The 12,277-nt window shown below is 46.1% G+C and overlaps 1 pseudogene; it reads left to right on the forward strand.

Moving 5' to 3' along the window:
- Positions 1-12,277, forward strand: part of LOC105418405 (protein furry homolog) — a 32,314-nt pseudogene that overhangs the window by 3,387 nt on the left and 16,650 nt on the right.

Consider the following 12,277-nt stretch of genomic DNA (forward strand, 5'->3'; position numbering starts at 1 on the left):
GCTCCAGAAGGGTGTGAGTGTGTGTCTGTGCGTGTCTTTTATTTTCCCAGTGGAACAAGCATGTCAGCTCCTGTTCCATGTGTTAGATCTGAAATGTACTGAGAACTAGCTGCTGAATCCAGGTCTACAAGTATTCAGGCACCACTCAGGTTAGCATGAGCAGACCTTCTCAGCGTAGCAGGTATGAAGCTAACACCTCATGTCTCTGCATCTTTCTGTGCACACAGTTGTTAGATGTCTGTGTAGACTCTCAATCATCCAGGTCATCGTATCCAAGGTAGTTTTCTCTGTCAACTGGACTGGGTTTCTTCTCTTGAAGACGTTTCGCCTTCTATCCAGAAGGCTTCTTCAGTTCTGAAATCGCTGGGGAGAGAGCTTGAAAACACAGCCCCTGTGGACCATCTGCATGCTAATGATCTGGGTGGTCACCTGAGAGTCGTTAGCAGGGTCGTTGGTCGGGTCGTTCACCTAGTTTCTGTTGAGGTGTCTCCCCTTTGTCTGCTGGATCACATGGTGGTGGGTCACTGGGTCTCCTGGAATGGTGTGAACGTTTGTTCTGGATAGAAGGCGAAATGTCTTCAAGAGAAGAAACCCAGTCCAGTTGACATAGAAAACTACCTTGGACACACAGTTGTTGTTTGACTGAAAGGCGTAAAGGAGTAGAAAAGGATTTCAGGCCAGGACGGGCCTGCCGTGTTCCGCTGAGATTACCCTATAATTGTCTTTAATGTGAACCAGGCCATCACGCACTTGGTCCCTCATGTTGTCTGCCACCGACCTTCCTCATTCTTTCTGGACTGAATCTCTTCTCTTTCCCTCATCCATTCACTTTTCCTGCAGCATTACCTAACCCTAACCCTTCCCCCACCCTGACCCTAACCCTGACCCTGACCCTGACCCTGACCCTGACCCTGACCCTGACCCTGTGGGTCTCCAGTAGCAACAATAATAATCCCATGTGTCTCCAGTAGCAACAGTAATAATCCCGTGTGTCTCCAGTAACAACAATAATAATCCTGTGGGTCTCCAGTAGCAACAATAATAATCCTGTGGGTCTCCAGTAGCAACAGTAATAATCCTGTGGGTCTCCAGTAGCAACAATAATAATCCTGTGGGTCTCCAGTAGCAACAGTAATAATCCTGTGGGTCTCCAGTAGCAACAGTAATAATCCCATGTGTCTCCAGTAACAACAATAATAATCCTGCTCACACCCACCAACATCTGGGAGGCTCTGAGAGCTGAACAGGGACCGGGAGCATTGAGGCAGCGCAGTGTTGTTGTTGTGGCCACACACACACACACATATACACACACATGCACACACACACACGTATACACACACACACTCACACACACACACGTATACACACACACACACGTATACACACACACAATTTAATTGCAAGTTTTCATCTCACTAGCAGAGTATCTTTAACAGATTAGCACAGCCTCGTGCACTATTTTTGTGTACGTGCGTCTGAGACGGGGTCAGTGGGAGTGGTGGTATCTGACAGTGACCTCCAGTACTCTATATATAGCCCCCCCCCCCTCCCCCCCGCTCCGCACGGGCAGTGTTAAGATTCCAACTCAAGTCATATGGTCAAATCTCCACAAGGAATAAGCTAAACTACAGCCAGACAACAAGTGTCTCTGGGGAAGCCGTTAGCAACAATGGAGGGACTCCAAGGTCAGGAGCGGAGGAGCCATGACTGGCCCAATGCACGTCGACACCGATACGGCTCCTAGGTTCCTGGGCCCAGATCCTGACAGAGCAGAACCGTGGAGAAGCCTCTCCGTAGCCGTGGGTCAGCTGTGTGAAGGCTCTTCCTCTACGCTTGTCAAGGCTTTCCAGCCGTTTTCCTGTGACGATGGCTCTCTCTGGACGGTGGAGACACGCTGCTGCCGCCCCCGCCGTTGGGTTTGGCTATGAGACACAGCTGTCGTGAGAGGGTTGTCATGAGGCAGCTGTCGTGCACGTTACCTGCCTGGTACCGCTGGTGAAACGCTTGGATAATCAGACCAACTAATGTCCAGCAAGGATCTCATTCTATCCTTCACCAATGGAAGCTGCATTTTCCCCACGTTCGGGAACAATCTGCTGCTGTTTTTTGTGACTTGACCCCACCTCCCGTCATTGTTTACACAATGGAGGTGCCAACTAAGTGGAGCAGGGCTAGTGTCATCAGTTTCATCAAGGGCCTAGGTAAGCCTGTGTCCCCTGCACCTGCAGGTCTGCATCAGCTTCACAGGAACATGGGAGACCTGTCACATCCAAGAGTTAGTGTTTACATCTGCTCGCAGGTCAGACCACATGGCCATGAAAGGTCAGTTAGTCCTGAGTTATTAGGTCAGTGGTCATCAGAGTCGGAGGATGTACGTGACATGAAAGTGTCCATTAGTAGTTACAAGGAGCATAACCTCTCGACTGAAACCCTCAAGTTGAGCTCCAGTGAAGCTCTAAAGCCTTCAAACGTGTGTGTTCCCTGTTGGTTCTTCTGTGTTCATCAATAAGAGCAGATATGTTAGTTAGGTTAGTTTAGGTTAGGGGTCAGGGTTAAGGTTAGAGTTAGGGTTAGGGGTCAGGGTTAGGGTTAGAGTTAGGGTATAGGGTTAGAGTATAGGGGTCAGGGTTAGGGTTAGAGTTAGGGGTCAGGGTTAGGGTTAGAGTTAGGGTATAGGGGTTAGAGTATAGGGGTCAGGGTTAGGGGTCAGGGTTAGGGTTAGGGTCAGGGTTAGAGTTAGGGTTAGGGGTTAGAGTTAGGTCAGGGTTAGAGTTAGAGTTAGGGGTTAGAGTTAGGGTTAGGGGTTAGGGTTAGAGTTAGCCTTTAGCCAGTTAGTGTTTCTCTTTATGTAAGCTCTCCATTCTCAAAGCCCAGAAACACATTCCAATATCAGGTCTAAGTGTTTTTACTGACCTTTGCGAATTATCCACCAGCCTCTCCAGTGGGACTAAAGCCACCTGTCCCACCAGTCAGTGGAGCCTTGGGAGAGAGGAAAGGTCCCGTCATCATGGCCACCCGTAAACGTGGGACCCCGAGAGTAAACCGGGCGAGTTTTGTCCTGAAGAGCTTGTTTGCCAACTTCACCCTGCTTTCTGAACGCAAGATTCGCATCATCATGGCGGAACCCTTGGTGAGAGACTGGGAAGGGTCATTGCTGTATGCTGTGGTTCTCCTTCAGGTTCTCCTTCAGGTTCTCCTTCAGGTTCTCCTTCAGGTTCTCCTTCAGGTTCTCCTTCAGGTTCTCCTTCAGGTTCTCTCAGGTCACAGCAAACATTCTGGCTCCTTTATCTGATTGTGCTAGTCGAAGGAGCTGGAAAGGCTCATGAAGGGCAACCTGCAATGTCAGGAAAGATGTACTAAATGACTGGTGGTTTTTTTCATCTTTTCTCCATCCAACAGGAGAAGCCACTAAACAAATCTCTGCAGAGAGGAGAGGACTCACAGTTTGACCAGGTGGGCGAGACACACCAACACCAGCCCGTTTGTTCTTGTCACCTTGGGTTTACAGCTTTTACTGTTTTCCTCCCTCCTCCAGCTGATCAGTTCTATGAGTTCCCTGGCAGAATACTGCCTCCCTTCCATCCTGAGGACTCCTGTTCGACTGGTACAAGAGACAGAACGGCCTGGAAGACGAGTCTCACGAATATCGCCCCAGGGCCAACACCAAGTCCAAAAAGTGAGAGGACATAGGACTCAAATTTGGAAAGATGCATTTCTCCACAAGAAAACATCAAAAATCTTGACTTACCAGACCTGGAAGAAATGCAGAATAATACAGCTGAAAACATAAAATGTTTTTAATTCTCTTTGCAAGATTCTTAATGTCAAAATAATGACAGAAGGTCCCCAGCAAAACGAACCCCCATTCAAGGTTTCCAGGCTATGGTTGATGTGACTAAGGTGTCTGCTTTCTTTCTGTTTCTGGGATTTAGTGACGAGCAACAGAAGGACTACTTGTTGGAGAGGAGGGACCTGGCCATAGATTTCATCTTTTCTTTAGTGCTTATAGAGGTTCTAAAGCAGGTGGGTCATTCTGAAATGTGCTCTCAATGCTTTGTACCCTCTGGCCATGGATGGTTTTGAAACAAACTGCCCTCAAAAATATATGTAGCAAAAGTCCCAACCTTCTGTTTTCATCCAGATCCCCCTTCATCCTCTTTTGGATGGACTCATCCAGGAAGTTATAAATTTGGCCTTCAAGCACTTCAAGTACAAGGAAGGGTGAGACCGATGAGAATGACTTGATTAATGTGCTGAATCTTTTTACACGTTCATCTGCAGTTATGGCTGATGATGGTTTTCTCTATGCGTCTAATGCACCATAACCTTTGCTTGGTTTTTCAGTTATTTGGGACCCAACACAGGCAACATGCACATTGTTGCTGACCTGTATGCTGAAGTTGTTGGAGTGGTAGCTCAGTCCAGGTATCTTTCCTGCCTACGCACATTAATGTCTGTATGTCTGGGTTAGGGTTTAGGGTTAGGGTTAATAGGGTTAGGGTTAGGGTTAGAGGGTTAGGGTTAATAGGGTTAGGGTTAGAGGGTTAGGGTTAATAGGGTTAATAGGGTTAGGGTTAATAGGGTTAGGGTTAGAGGGTAGAGGGTTAGGGTTAATAGGGTTAGGGTTAGAGGGTTAGGGTTAATAGGGTTAATAGGGTTAGGGTTAATAGGGTTAGGGTTAGAGGGTTAGAGGGTTAGGGTTAATAGGGTTAATAGGGTTAGGGTTAGGGTTAATAGGGTTAGGGTTAGAGGGTTAGAGGGTTAGGGTTAATAGGGTTAGGGTTAGAGGGTTAGGGTTAGAGGGTTAGGGTTAGAGGGTTAGGGTTAATAGGGTTAATAGGTTAGGGTTAGGGTTAATAGGGTTAGGGTTAGAGGGTTAGAGGGTTAGGGTTAATAGGGTTAGGGTTAGAGGGTTAGGGTTAATAGGGTTAGGGTTAGAGGGTTAGGGTTAATAGGGTTAATAGGGTTAGGGTTAGAGGGTTAGGGTTAATAGGGTTAATAAGGTTAATAGGGTTAGGGTTAGAGGGTTAGGGTTAGAGGGTTAGGGTTAGAGGTTAGGGTTAATAGGGTTAGGGTTAGAGGGTTAGGGTTAATAGGGTTAGGGTTAGAGGGTTAGGGTTAATAGGGTTAATAGGGTTAGGGTTAGAGGTTAGGGTTAGAGGGTTAGGGTTAATAGGGTTAGGGGTTAGAGGGTTAGGGTTAGAGGGTTAGGGTTAGAGGGTTAGGGTTAATAGGGTTAGGGTTAGAGGGGTTAGGGTTAATAGGGTTAGGGTTAGAGGGTTAGGGTTAGAGGGTTAGGGTTAGAGGGTTAGGGTTAGGGTTAGGGTTAGAGGGTTAGGGTTTAGAGGGTTAGGGTTAATAGGGTCAGGGTTAGAGGGTTAGGGTTAGAGGGTTAGGGTTAATAGGGTCAGGGTTAGGGTTAATAGGGTTAGGGTTAGAGGGTTAGGGTTAATAGGGTTAGGGTTAGAGGGTTAGGGTTAGAGGGTTAGGGTTAATAGTGTTAATAGGGTTAGGGTTAATAGTGTTAATAGGGTTAGGGTTAGAGGGTTAGGGTTAGAGGGTTAGGGTTAGGGATAATAGGGTTAGGGTTAATAGGGTCAGGGTTAGGGTTAGAGGGTTAGGGTTAATAGGGTTAGGGTTAGAGGGTTAGGGTTAATAGGGTTAGAGTTAGGGTTAGAGGGTTAGGGTTAGAGGTTAGGGTTAATAGGGTTAGGGTTAATAGGGGTAGGGTTAGAGTGAATAGGTCAGGGTTAGGGTTGGAGGTTGGGGTAGAGGGTTAGGGTTAATAGGGTTAGGGTTAGAGGGTTAGGGGTTAGAGGGTTAGGGTTAATAGGGTTAGGGTTGGAGGGTTGGGGTTAGAGGGTTAGGTTAATAGGGTTAGGGTTAGGAGGGTTGGGGTTAGAGGGTTAGGGTTAATAGGGGTTAGGGTTAGGCAGCAGGCTGACGACATCTGTTGGCATAAACTCCAGCTCCCCACAACTGCATGAGGATTGTTGCTAGCCCATGTTCATCAATTAGCTTAAAGCTATTGAGCATGTTGCTTTAACGTACTGAAAGTGATCTTATGTATGTAATTATTAAAAAGACTTGCATCCATCAATTAGCGCAGCTTTCAGTTTTGCATTTTTCTTGTTTTTTTATTGAATGTTGTCGTAATCTTCCTTAAATACCTGTTCTTCTCCCCACCTTCATTACAATTGCTGCAGCTCTGTTATGATGAGAAACACAAGTCTGTTATTCCCTGTGTTCTGACAGCATGTAACCCTGACCCTAACCCTAATCCTGACCCTAACCCTAATCCTGACCCTAACCCTAACCCTAATCCTGACCCTAATCCTGACCCTAACCCTGACCCTAACCCTAACCCTAACCCTAATCCTGACCCTAACCCTAATCCTGACCCTGACCCTAACCCTAATCCTGACCCTAATCATGACCCTAACCCTAATCCTGACCCTAACCCTAACCCTGACCCTAACCCTAACCCTAATCCTGACCCTGACCCTGACCCTGACCCTGACCCTAACCCTAACTTGGTCAATCTCAAGCACACATTTACTTGCAAAGATCAGTGGAAAGAACATGCTCACACACCTGGACACGTTTCCACTGGTGTGCTCTTTCAGCTCAGTGTGTGGATTGTAGCATTTATCTGCATTCTCTTTTAAGATTAGTGGAAAACTGGTGAGTGCTGAAACTACTGAACTGCTGCAGAAAGCCACATGAAGCATGTTAAAAGCAGGCGGTCACGCACACACGTGCACACTGCCATCACATCACCCCTCCAGATGCCATTCTAAATATAGGCCTGCAGAGCGCTGCTGGTATAATCTGTCTGGACAGTGGGTGTACGTACACACACCGATGAGCACATAGGACAGGAAGGAAGAGAGGAAGAAGAGAAATGGAAATGGACCTGAATGCCACCCCACCATCATGATAAGGCACTAATTATCTAGATGCATCCTGATATGAAATCATGAAGAAAACAGAGTTGTTTCACCTTTTCTTTTCCCTGCAGGTTCCCAGCAGTGAGGAAGAAGTTCATCTCAGAGCTGAAGGAGCTGAGGCAGAAGGAGCAGAGCCCCTACGTCATCCAGTCCACATCAGCCTCATCATGGGACTCAAGTTCTTCCGCATCAAAATGTACCCCAGTGGAAGATTTTGAAGCTTCTTTCCAGTTTATGCCAGGTAGACCACTCTGGGATCCACCTCTTACTGTTTATCTTCGGGGCAATGAAGAATTAATGAAGAATTGATTGATCTGAATACAGATGTGTGTATTCAGACCCAACTAACTTGCCTATTGTTGTTAATGTCCTGCTAATAATGTTCCTCTTCCCCTGAAGGAAACGAGGGATATGAAGCATTTACCACCATTTACGGCGCTGATTGTGCTGACATCTGGTCTTTAACTTTTAGGAGTGTGCACAGTATTTCCTGGAAGTGAAGGATAAAGACATTAAACACTCATTAGCAGGACTATTTGTGGAAATCCTCGTACCTGTAGCTGCTGTAAGTACTTTATTGCTCAGTGCAGCTTTTTTAGCATTTGATGTTGTGAGTTGAAAGCAAAAAGAGTTCAAATTCTCTCACATTGCAAATGTGAGCACACATTCTGGAAAATACTAATGTATGTTGTGATATTGATCAGTCACCACATATATAACATCAATGAACTAAAAACTGAAAATAAAAAGATGACACTTGTGACACATCTTGTGTTCCTCTTCCAGACTGTGAAGAATGAGGTGAATGTGCCCTGCCTACGAAACTTTGTAGACAGTTTGTATGATATCACCCTGGACCTCTCCTCCAGAAAGAAACACTCCCTGGTCAGTGTCTCCTCCCATGTTCTCCAACATGCCCATTAATCCTCTGGCATTAGCAGCAGGTGTTGAAAGCCCTTAGCCCCCTCTCTAGACACGTGAGTCTCTCTGCAGTATGAAGACGCTGTCTGGTTGTTGTAGCAACGCCAGATGGGGAATATATGCTCACAGCTTGGAAGAACCGGGTTCATGGTCAAGTTGTGAGTCAAGTAACCAACCGGAACACCAAACTGGGAAAAAGACCCGTTTCACCACATCTGTGTATTATCTCTGCCAATTGATAATGCATCATTTTATATTCAACAGGAATCTGAGGTTCCTCATTTTGCATCACACAGTCGTATCTGCAGACAAACCGTAGACATTCCAGCTTCATTCAACAAATTCTTTCAATCCCTTAAAAGAAGCCATGCGTTGCACCTCTATACGTGTACTTCTCCACTGACACCTCAATGAGCGCCCTGTGGGGCACCGGTGCAGCCCTGCCTTTGCCATTCTGCAGCAGGGGGTTCATGTTTGGAACTGAGGGGCACATCTGGTTTTGTCTGAACATGGTGAGAGAAGAAGCGTTTGATGATTGTGTCTCTCTGCTCCCTGTTTTTAAGGCTCTGTATCCCCTGGTGACCTGCCTGTTGTGTGTCAGTCAGAAGCAGTTCTTCCTCAGCCGCTGGCACATTTTCCTGAACAACTGTCTGTCCAATCTCAAGGTCCTTCCTTTTCTGTCTATCTGAAACACACACGTCCAAACTAAGAACGACAGCATTAAATATGTTTGTACAGATAGTGACCTATTCACATAAAAGATAAGCAGAATAATCCATGCGCTAAACCTCAATCTAAGCAAGCAAACAACAGAGCAGCTTCTCACGCCTCCTAACCAGCACTAAAGCTGCAGGTTAGTAGCAGAGCGAGTGACTGATCATCAGAAAGCTTTCTGAGGTTTGCTAAATGGCCACATTTTACGCACAACAGCGTGAACAGAGCTGGTGTGTTGATCACCACTGGTTGTTCACAGAGATTTACTGTAGTGGCTGGTGTGTGTGTATATACGTACGGTGTAGATACGCACTGGTGTACAGTGTATGTGTGTACGGTGTATGTGTGTACGGTGTATGTGTGTACGGTGTATGTGTGTACAGTATATGTGTGTACGGTGTATGTGTGTACAGTATTTTAGAAGCAGTATCCCAGATGATGCACCATACCAACATTGTTGTGTGTGCATGCCTGCAGAATAAAGATCCCAAGATGGCGCGTGTGGCTTTAGAGTCACTCTATCGCCTGCTGTGGGTCTACATGATCCGAATAAAGTGTGAAAGCAACACTGCAACACAGAGGTAACAGCCACATTCCTTCTCATGGTCTAGATGAGAAGCCCCTCCTTCTCGCTACTTCTGATAGTATCATTAATTACAGGTTAATAATTAAGTCATGTCGTAAAAATCAACTGCAATTATGTGTTGACTGTATTCTCTCTGCTTCTTTCCCCAGTCGTCTGACATCTATCACCTCCACTCTGTTCCCCAAAGGGAGTCGGAGCGTTGTTCCTAGAGACATGCCTCTTAATATTTTTGTCAAGATAATCCAGTTTATTGCACAGGTGTGTGTGTGTGTGTGTGATGCCTAATTGCATGTCCTAATTTAGGCATTGGTCAGAGCTTAAAAAATGGATTTTGTTACCCGTCGGCATAGTTATTCATGAGCCGGGGAACAGTGCAGGTCACTGGTTATTTTAAAAATTCATCAGAATCCATTATTGAAATGGAACAAATTCTCATTATTGGCTCTAAAAAAATGATGGAACATCACATTGAAAAGGGCTCATGGCTTTTCAAGGAATGGAACAACTTCTGCATCTTATATAAATCAGGAGGACAGTTGATGTTATTAAATGAGTCCAGGACTTTAAGAACTTTTGAAGAACTTCTATACTGCAACATGTCCAATGTGTAGATTTGCCCTTGTATTGGATGTGTGTCTGCTTCTCTCTGCACTGACTGAAATGATTTGCTCCTTTGTACAGGAGAGACTGGATTTTGCCATGAAAGAGATCATATTTGATCTGCTTAGTGTTGGGAAGCCTGCTAAAGCCTTCAGCCTTAACCCCGAGGTAGGGCGCCCGCTCCAGGAACGCTACCCAATTCAGACTCATAGTGACTGAATTGTTTATTACTTTTGTTCTTTTTAAAATGCTCAACATTTTAACAACTTGCTGCCAATCTGCTGCTGCTGTGGAATCTTTATTTTTGCATCCAGTAATTTTTTCCTTCTGAACTAGCGTATGAATATAGGTCTGCGGGCTTTCCTGGTGATAGCAGATGCACTGCAGCAGAAGGATGGAGAGCCTCCGATGCCCAACACAGGAGCCACTCTACCCTCTGGAAACTCTCTGAAGAAGAAGAAAACATATCTGAGCAAAACTCTTACTGAAGAGGAAGCCAAACTGATAGGTCTGTGTGTACGTGTGCACGGATGCAAGGCTCCATTCAGTGTTGTTTCAAACGCCTTCTTTCTCCACAGGTATGTCATTGTACTACTCCCAGGTGCGAAAGTCTCTGGATAATATTTTGAGACACTTGGACAAGGAGGTGGGACGTTGCATGATGCTCACAAGCGTCCAAATGCTGAACAAAGAACCAGAGGATATGATCACGTATGTGACAAAAACAACGATTTTCTCTTCCTTCATTTTGAATGGAATTGTAAAAGCAGCTAATTGTCTTTCTTTTCTTGACAGCGGGAAAGGAAACCTAAAATTGACCTGTTCAGGACCTGTGTGGCTGCAATTCCTCGCATCCTCCCTGATGCCATGTCTAAATCTGAGCTCATCGACCTTCTGTCCCGGTGAGTGAGAGGTGTAACGAGGTAACGGGGGTGTTATCAGCACGGTAATGATGAAGGCTTCATTTCTACCCTCAGACTTACTGTGCACATGGATGACGAGCTTCGCCTTATTGCGCAGAACTCTCTGCAGAGCCTTCTGCTGGATTTCTCAGACTGGAGGGAAGATGTCCTGTTTGGCTACACTCATTTCCTTCTGCGTGAGGTAAAACTGACAGAATGCTGGCTCATATCAATTTAAACCTGCCACTCAAATGAATTATTTTTAGTTTACTTGCAATTAATCTGAGGCAAATCCTTACATACATTGATAAAATAGAGAAAAGTAACTGAAAACCAAATTAAAAGTATCAAACTGACTCAAAATGTCGTACCCCTTTCATTTTAGGATCCCTTAAACCTTCCAGACTTAAATACATGTCAGTTTTTCTAATTCCTTTAGGTCCAAGACACCCATCAAGGTCTGCAGGATGCCTCTGTGAAGCTCCTGCTGCAGCTGCTGACACAGTGGAGGTTAGCTTTGCAACTCCAGGGGAAAGTCCGTGGAGGAGTTGAGGTTAGTACAACCTGACGTGCAATCTTTCACTCTGATTTTGGTCTGAGCCTCTAAATGCTTCATTTTAAGAATACATGTGCAACAAAATAGTAGAACGCACAAGCTCCTGTTTCCTGCGAATGATGGTTTCTCCTTTTCTTCTTGTCTGTGCATCAGTCCAGCCCCAGACTGCCAGAGCGAAGCCCTCACTGCTCCGTGCTCCATGCAGTCGAGGGACTTGCTCTGCTGCTTCTCTGCTCCTGTCAGACCAGCACCAGAAAGCTGGCAGTAGGTGTGTTAAGAGAAATACGCTGCCTCTTCACAGCGCTTGGACATGCTGAGGTACAGGACACCCTAACCTAACCTAACCTAACCTAACCTAACCTAACCTAACCTAACCTAACCTAACCTAACCCTAACCTAACCTTCATTAAACAAGCACAGCTTCACACTCCCAGTTCATCGATATTTCGGGAACATTTCTGGAACAGATGGGGTCAAACGGGGTTAAACCTGTCAATATTACATGAAAGAAGGCCCCTAATTTATCAAATAGGCACTGAATGACTTCTGTCACATTGCTTGCCAGTGTCTGAAACTAGCTTGTGGTGTTCTTCCAGGATGATGACAAACCCATGATAGAGATCATGGACCAGCTGAGCCCAGCGGTAATGAACAGCTTTGTTCACGTGGCCGTCTCTGACTCGGTGAGGGTGTTTCTCTTCCATATCTCCATGAAATCAAGTGAATAGTGTCCTCCAGTCCTCATGGCTCTCCTGCCTCCATCGGCCCTCTCTCAGGCCACGCTGCCTCTCAGCCACCACATTGACCTGCAGTGGTTGGTGGAATGGTCGGCCCGGCTGGTGAGCAGCTCGTATGACGTGAAGAGCCCCAGCCATGTCTGGATTTTTGCTCAGTGTGTGAAGGATCCATGGGTGCTCTGTCTTCACACCTTCCTGCGTCAGGAGAATCTGCCGAAACACTGCCCCGTTGCCCTGGGTTACGCCTGGCCTTATGTGTTCACCCGACTGCAACTTTTGCTGCCACTAGTGGACCCTAAGTACGTGAG

This window comes from Takifugu rubripes, chromosome 15 (genome assembly GCF_901000725.2).
Source record: "Takifugu rubripes chromosome 15, fTakRub1.2, whole genome shotgun sequence".
NCBI lineage: Eukaryota > Metazoa > Chordata > Actinopteri > Tetraodontiformes > Tetraodontidae > Takifugu > Takifugu rubripes.